Here is a 6991-nt window from a genome sequence, read left to right as displayed (position 1 = left end):
GGTGTATATTATAAGGTTACTTAAGGGTTGGGGTTGTGAGTTGCGGTCTCCATATTTTGGTTTCTGCTCACAATGAACAGTGTAGTTGGTACGAATGTAATGGCTTGGTTCTAGAGACATTCAGAAAGCACCATTTCTTAGCCATTCATGTGGTTGTATTGATGTCTGCGCGAGTATATGTGTGCATGAGCGAGTGTTACATCTCAGTGAGGTGGTGAAAGGAACCCTGTGGTACTTTATAGCACAGGTACCTTTTTTCAATTAGAAATAAGATTGGCCCAGGAGTCATGAGATTAAAATCTGACCCAGACATAACACCCGGCTTTCAGATTTACATCAGAGATTCTGCAGAATATGTGCCTATTGTCGTAATCTTGGAGCATCGCCGGCACTCCGTACCAAAGGTCAGAGCGTCTGTTCTTTGAGCTGTCATCGCCCACACAAATACGTCTCCTTGCAATTATGCACCAACAGCACACTCATATGGTTCTATTAAACAACAGTAATACTTGATGGATCTGAACTCTTGAGAACTCTTCTTGCTTTTAAGCACAGCTGAGGAATCGCTTTGTTCATGGCTGGTTTATATAATCAGACGCTAATCAATGCTTCTTGGTGGCCCAAGCATTCGCTCCTGGAGGGCTTTCCGTATGGCCCCCAAAAAAAGATCTTTCAGACGATGCAGCGCTCCTCTACATCCTTATGAGAGGGGAAGTTTATCGCGTACATGCCAAAAGAATTAGCGACGCTTACACAAACGGTTCATCCGCTCGTGTTACGAACCACTAAACTTAATGGGGCAAAAAATGCATTTCAATAAACACATATATAGGCTGTGTTTTTTTAGCACAAAAAGAAAGAAACAAAGATCAAACCACCATGAATCCAAAAATCTCATTCTATGGCAAAATTTCTATACACGCATCAGAACTTTCCCCTTCCAAGGAAAATATTCAAAGGGTGCCTATATTTGTGTAAAGAGCATTGCCCATGTAAAACACAGCTTCTCGTAAGAATTGTACTTCTCTTCTCAGTTCGCTGGGCACACATGGCGCAATGTGTACACAAGTTACTCTGGAACTTTTCGACTTGTTTCCATAGTGACTCATTCATGTGGGTCTGCTCGAGCATTCCATCTCCTCATGACAGAAACCACTCCGGTCTCCACAGCCCATCCTCTGTTCCAGAACATTCTCTCTTTCAGATCGACTCGGGACACACAAAATCACAAGCAAATTAGAGTCGAACGAGAGAGGGAAAACAGGCAGCTAAATGGAACTTCCTGCAATTTCGAGATTTGGGCAATTTGACTCTGTCGGGTGGTTTGTAATTGTTTTTTACGTGTATAAAAATGTGTAAAATGCACAAATGGCTCCGTCTGTTTGGAAAAGAAATAAATACACGAAAAAGCTTTTATTGTGATTCTTCAAGTGAGCATACCGAAATATGACTAGGCCTCCACCCAGACTTCCACTGCTGAGAGTATGTGCATTTATTGGAGTGAAAGACTGGGCTGTTAAGAGGCATATAACCTCATTGGCTTTCAAAACGGGTCGAAAGGGTGGGTCTGGTCCTGGACCTGGTTTATTACACAATAAAGAACTCAAAACATACTTGACTGCTCGATTGGAACAACTAGCTTTGACGTGTGTGTGTGTGTGTGTGTGTGGGGGGGGGGGGGTATTCATGTCGAGCAGACTAGTTATGACATCACCAGTGGGCCACGTTCAGGTGATGGAGTGCTGTGTCATGCTTTGTTTGGTTTTCCAACAGAAGCCATATTAATTAAAACAGAGACTTTGAGAAAAACATGTCAGGAGGACAATTATGTATTCACGAAATGTCATTGGTTGGAAAACTCAGTAAGTAGTAATTAGTTTGGAACATGCTCGGTTTGATTTTATAGAACTGTCCAGTCCGCAATGTCAACATTCAAATGAACAGCATGCATTTTCATTCATTAATGCAGCTTTGTGAGGATCTGGGTGAAGTAAGTGCGTCCTGTCACTGTAACGGCAAAAATAAGTAGAACTACACTGAGCACACACATTGTATCTTGGTTACCAAATGTACTTTTGTTTATCTCAAGACATTTTTCAGGTTTTTATTATTATTTATCATCTAGAAACAGTTCAAATCGAACATGACGCTGTGATATGCAACTTCAAACGTTTTTGGACACTCTGGTGCTCTTCAGTATTTTTTTACCGAAAAATTATATATAAGTTTTTCAGATTTTTTTTGTGGAGATGTTTCGAAAAGGTTAAATGGTCCTGAAAAATAATCACACTTGTGCTCCGCATTGGAAATTAACGGGAGACGAATTTCATCTAGTGAAAACTTTTGGTACTGCGGCCAAACAAAATCTTACTGAAAGCTATATTTTTTAGATATCAAGCTCAAATTTGGAACACATATTGTTCAGATTTGATTTTCTTGCAGTTTTAGAAAATATATATTTAATTTAGAAATTGAAAATAGTATGTTTGAGCATGGTTTATAATAAATGTACAATTCTGTAACTTTTTTTAAGTTCACTTAAAAAAAAAAACTTTTTTCACTTCAGCAATAATTTGCCAAGTGTCGTCTTTGAAAAAAGATTAAACTTAAGTCTGTGCTCTAAAGCATTCAAGATTTACGGTGTATGCTTAAAGTTAATTAATGGATTATAAATACAGCGTAAATATAATATAGTACAATAAAATCCCCTAAAAATTAAAAATATTAAATAAAAAACATTATCAAACTACTATGAAGTATTCATTGAAAAAACAACATTTTGACCGCCATGCACACAAAAAGCACCAGAGGGTTAACTCGCATATATAAAAATAACACAGATGGTCTAGCGGAGTAATCCCAGGTGTAGCACATTAACTACACTTAAAAATACATTACAGTAAAATCTGGCAGCTGTGGTTGCCAGATTAATACTGTAAAATATAGTAAAAGTGTAAACAACTTTACAAAAAACTGTTAATTGTAGTTTCAAGCTTTTAACAACATAAGATCCTAATGTACATAACTGACAACAGGGAATATTGGGAATGTTTAAGATTGGTTCTTTTTTTACTTAAAAAAAGAAGAAGAAACGGTTCAGTAAAAGTTTAAAAATGTCCCGTTAGATCTATTAGTGTTTCCCGTATAGTAAGGGAACTTAATGTTAACAAATTAACAGGTTTTTACTGAAGCATTTTACAGTTAAAATTCCAATATTTATTTATTTTTTTAGTGATTGAACATTGTCCACTAATGTTTGCCAACTAAAAAAGTGTCCAAATATGTCTTCATTTTGAACACTATAATTTTTTTAAAATCATTTTAATCCTTAAAATGTCTTGCAACGTGTATTAAAAGAAATGGTTTGATATTTTGTAATATAATACAATGACATTCATTAATTTTTATGTCTAAATAAATGTTTTGGGCCACTGTAAAAGTAAACAATCTCGCATGACCTGAGGTAAATAATAGCATATTTCTGAAATTAAGCAATTAAATGAATTATTTTAATAATCCCCATCAATCCTCTCCAAAATTAAAAAACAATATGATATAATCTATAAGTCTAGGGATACAATGGAAAAAGAGGACCTTTCAAGTACCATTTAAGGCATTGGCAACAGGTCGAGGTTGCTGAGTGAGACTGAGGAGTTATGCTCTCTATTTGTCCCAGATGTGTTTGATTCAGATCAGCATAGTAGCAGTCATGGGAAAGTGGAAGTAGCACGTTTTACATGTTATAAATATGGTGACCTATTCAAGGTAATCCTCAAAGTGATGTGTAAAAAAAAGAAGCAAAGACAATTTTACAAATTTAATCAGAAACAAACAAAGGTTTGAGAACTAATAGGAAAAGTCGTTGACATGTGGCGTTCCTCAAGGATCTAATTACATCTTTTCTTGACATCTGCATGGGAATTACCTCAGACAAGAGGGTTTGTTGCATTTCCATCTCGGATCCTTTGATTTACTGTCTTGTGACCTTTCCTGGAAACCGTATGCATGCTGTTGTTCCTGCGAGCCAGGGAAGATCATCCATTCGTGTGTCATCTCCTTTGTGCTCCAGAAGAGCTGTGGGAGACTTGGACACCATGCAACGGGCTGTGATGGCTCTCCAACGTCGGGTCGGTTCTCCGTGGCTCCAGGGCATGTTGATATTCCCACAAGGTGTGTTTTTGAAACGCACTCGGTCTTGCCCTGCTCCGTTTCCCTCCTTTGACCTTCATCATCTTGCTGCCAATCCTTTCACCCTGGCAAGGCTTGAAAGTGGGGGATACAGTGGAAGAAAGTGAGAAGAAAAAAGACGGAAGAATGGATGAGGGGGATTCAATAATGGTGAGCCAGCAGCAGGCCATCCGCAGGATTTTATTGTTTCAGCGTGCCATTCAGCATTTGTTTCTGATATAGGGCACATGGTTGCATTTAGAGGGTTTAAATGAGATTGGTGTGTACCGTCTCGTTTCCAGCATACGTAACTTTTGCTACTTGTATGCAAGAACTGTCCTAATAAAATTCTTAAAGGGACAGTTCAACCCAAAATAAAAACGTCTGTCATGATTTACTGCTCGCGCTCATGCTGTTCCAAAATATAAGCAACACAGGCTCATTGGAAAAACGTACCTGTAGTAACATTTCTGCAAAACACGTAGTAGGCTACCACATAAAATGTATGAAATATCCCAAACACATAAGAGTGCACCGTTTATCTGTCGATCAGATGCGTGTGAAAGTTGCGGTCGTTGCAATAGCAACAGTAGACTCCTGCAGTGTGTTTCAGAATCAAACAATCATTGTGAAACCAAGGGCTTTTAGGGCTTCTGTTTCGGACAAAACTGATAGCGCTTTTATACTGGAGATTTCACTCGGTCGCGAAACGTGCACGATGCAATGTAATATAATTTTGCAGAAATGTTAACCCAGGTACATATTTCAAATGAGCCTGGGCTGAATAAAAGTGGATGTAGACCAAGAACTGTCAAGCAAAAGGGGCATAAATGCATCATAAATGTAGTTCATACAGATGCATTATTTAGCCATTATTTAGTAAAAATATTTTCCTTTCCTTTTTTCATTGAATGTAAAACAGCAGCTTGGACATTCTGCTAGATATCTATTTTTTTAATCCTATGGATAAAAGAAAGTCATACAGGTTTTAAAACACATGAAAGTGAGTAAACTATACAAAAAGTGATTTTTTTCAGTGAGCTATTCTAGCTTTAAAGGCATAATGAAATGAAACCCCCCCTGTACTTTCTAAATGTTATAAATCTTATTGTGAACAATCTGTGCATATTAACACAGTTTTGAACTCATGTTTAATCAAAATGTCATAACTGGACCTTCTGGTGAAAATGACAAACTTCTCTCTGGTGTGCAGCACTTCTCCACTCATTTACTCCTGCAAGCTCAAGTTTATCTGCCTCAACTTTAAAGTGCAAAGCCCACATCTCAAAACCCAATCAACAACCGATGCATAGAACCGTGTTTCCACTCTACATTTTATTATTTTTCGATAAAATGTTACCCTTAGATGTACGTCACAATATGGAAGAAAAGATCTGGCACTATTTCCGTTTCGTCTATCGTCTACTTTTTAAAATATAGGCAGCAAGGAATGAATTGGGCTGGAGGCAGACCTTAAACAAATTGCATACGAATGGTTGAAAGAACAGGCTTCCTTTCTTTCATTTGTTGCTGTTGACCTGCCTTTAGACATGGGGGAAGAGAAGAAATAAAAATAGCTTTGAAAAAAATCAATCCCTTATGGTGGAAAAGAGCTTCTTGGATTTCATTTGTGCCTTCCCGTGTCAGGCACGGTGTCCTGGTACGGTGGCCATGCCGACACTAGCGGCTCATACAGATGAGGATGAACACATAGACAAGATGATGATGAGGAGGTCATCTCGTTGTCAGGAGACCATCCTTCTTCTCATGCTGAGATTCATATTGGTTAAAGATGACCGTGATGGTTAATGAATACTGACGCATCACTTTGTTTCGGATGCTTGGCCAAGGATACATCCTGCATTGTTAAGAAGGGAGAAAGAAGGGGCTAGAGAAATTCCTGCGAGCATATGGAAGAGTGATACAAGTTTACATGCAGTACACAATCCTAGCTATATATCCCCATGATACAGAGGTCTAATTCTGCCAAATGATTTAAATCGAACGTCTGAGCGAAACCATTTCCTCTTCCCTCGCTTTCCAATATACACATTATACAAAATACATACATTGTATGCATAATCTAGCGAGAGGGGATGAGGGATTCAGCCTGACAGGGCTCTGCATAGGTTTTCCACCGTTTTTCTTCTAAATGTCCCTGAATCAAGAGCGAGTGGATAAAGAATGTATTCACAAAATAATTTCCCAGCCCCAGAGATTCAAAAACAAGAAGTTGGTGGACCCCGTGAGCAATCAAATACCAAACTGAGGAGAAACACTGAAAAATCCATGAGAATGGAAAGAGAAAAAAGGTCACAGACCACAACGCTCACAGCTACCTCTAGTGGCTTGATGTAATAAAACAATACACTAACACAATGAACGCATTATTCGACACATCAATGTGAATAAAGTCACATTGGAAACTGAAAAGGGCTAACGTTTATAAATCCAAGTCCATATGCTAGCCGATGGGAAGTAGTAGAAGTAGTAAACTTCTTTCCATTTGTGATCGACGAGGTGTGGAATTCTGGAAAAAGAAGCCCGGATCATGACGTAAGGTGATTAACAGGTGTCAGGAATGGACTTTGAGCTGCGCTGGAGAACTGAATGCCTTTCAGCGGACAACCTTTCCCTTCCCACCAGTCCGCATGACCGTGAACCCCTCGGCTACACCATTAAAACGCACTGGCTCCCAAAACAGCCCTGTCCTGCACACGCACCAGTGAACCTCCAGGCCCTGATTGCTTCCACGTTGCTTGAGTAAACATCTGAGACGAATTAGACCCTTGTTATTGTTGTTTAACTCTAACCACATCGTGCT

The sequence above is a fragment of the Phoxinus phoxinus genome, assembly GCF_949152265.1.
Source record: "Phoxinus phoxinus genome assembly, chromosome: 19".
Taxonomy (NCBI): Eukaryota; Metazoa; Chordata; class Actinopteri; order Cypriniformes; family Leuciscidae; genus Phoxinus; species Phoxinus phoxinus.
This window is presented reverse-complemented; position numbering follows the sequence as displayed.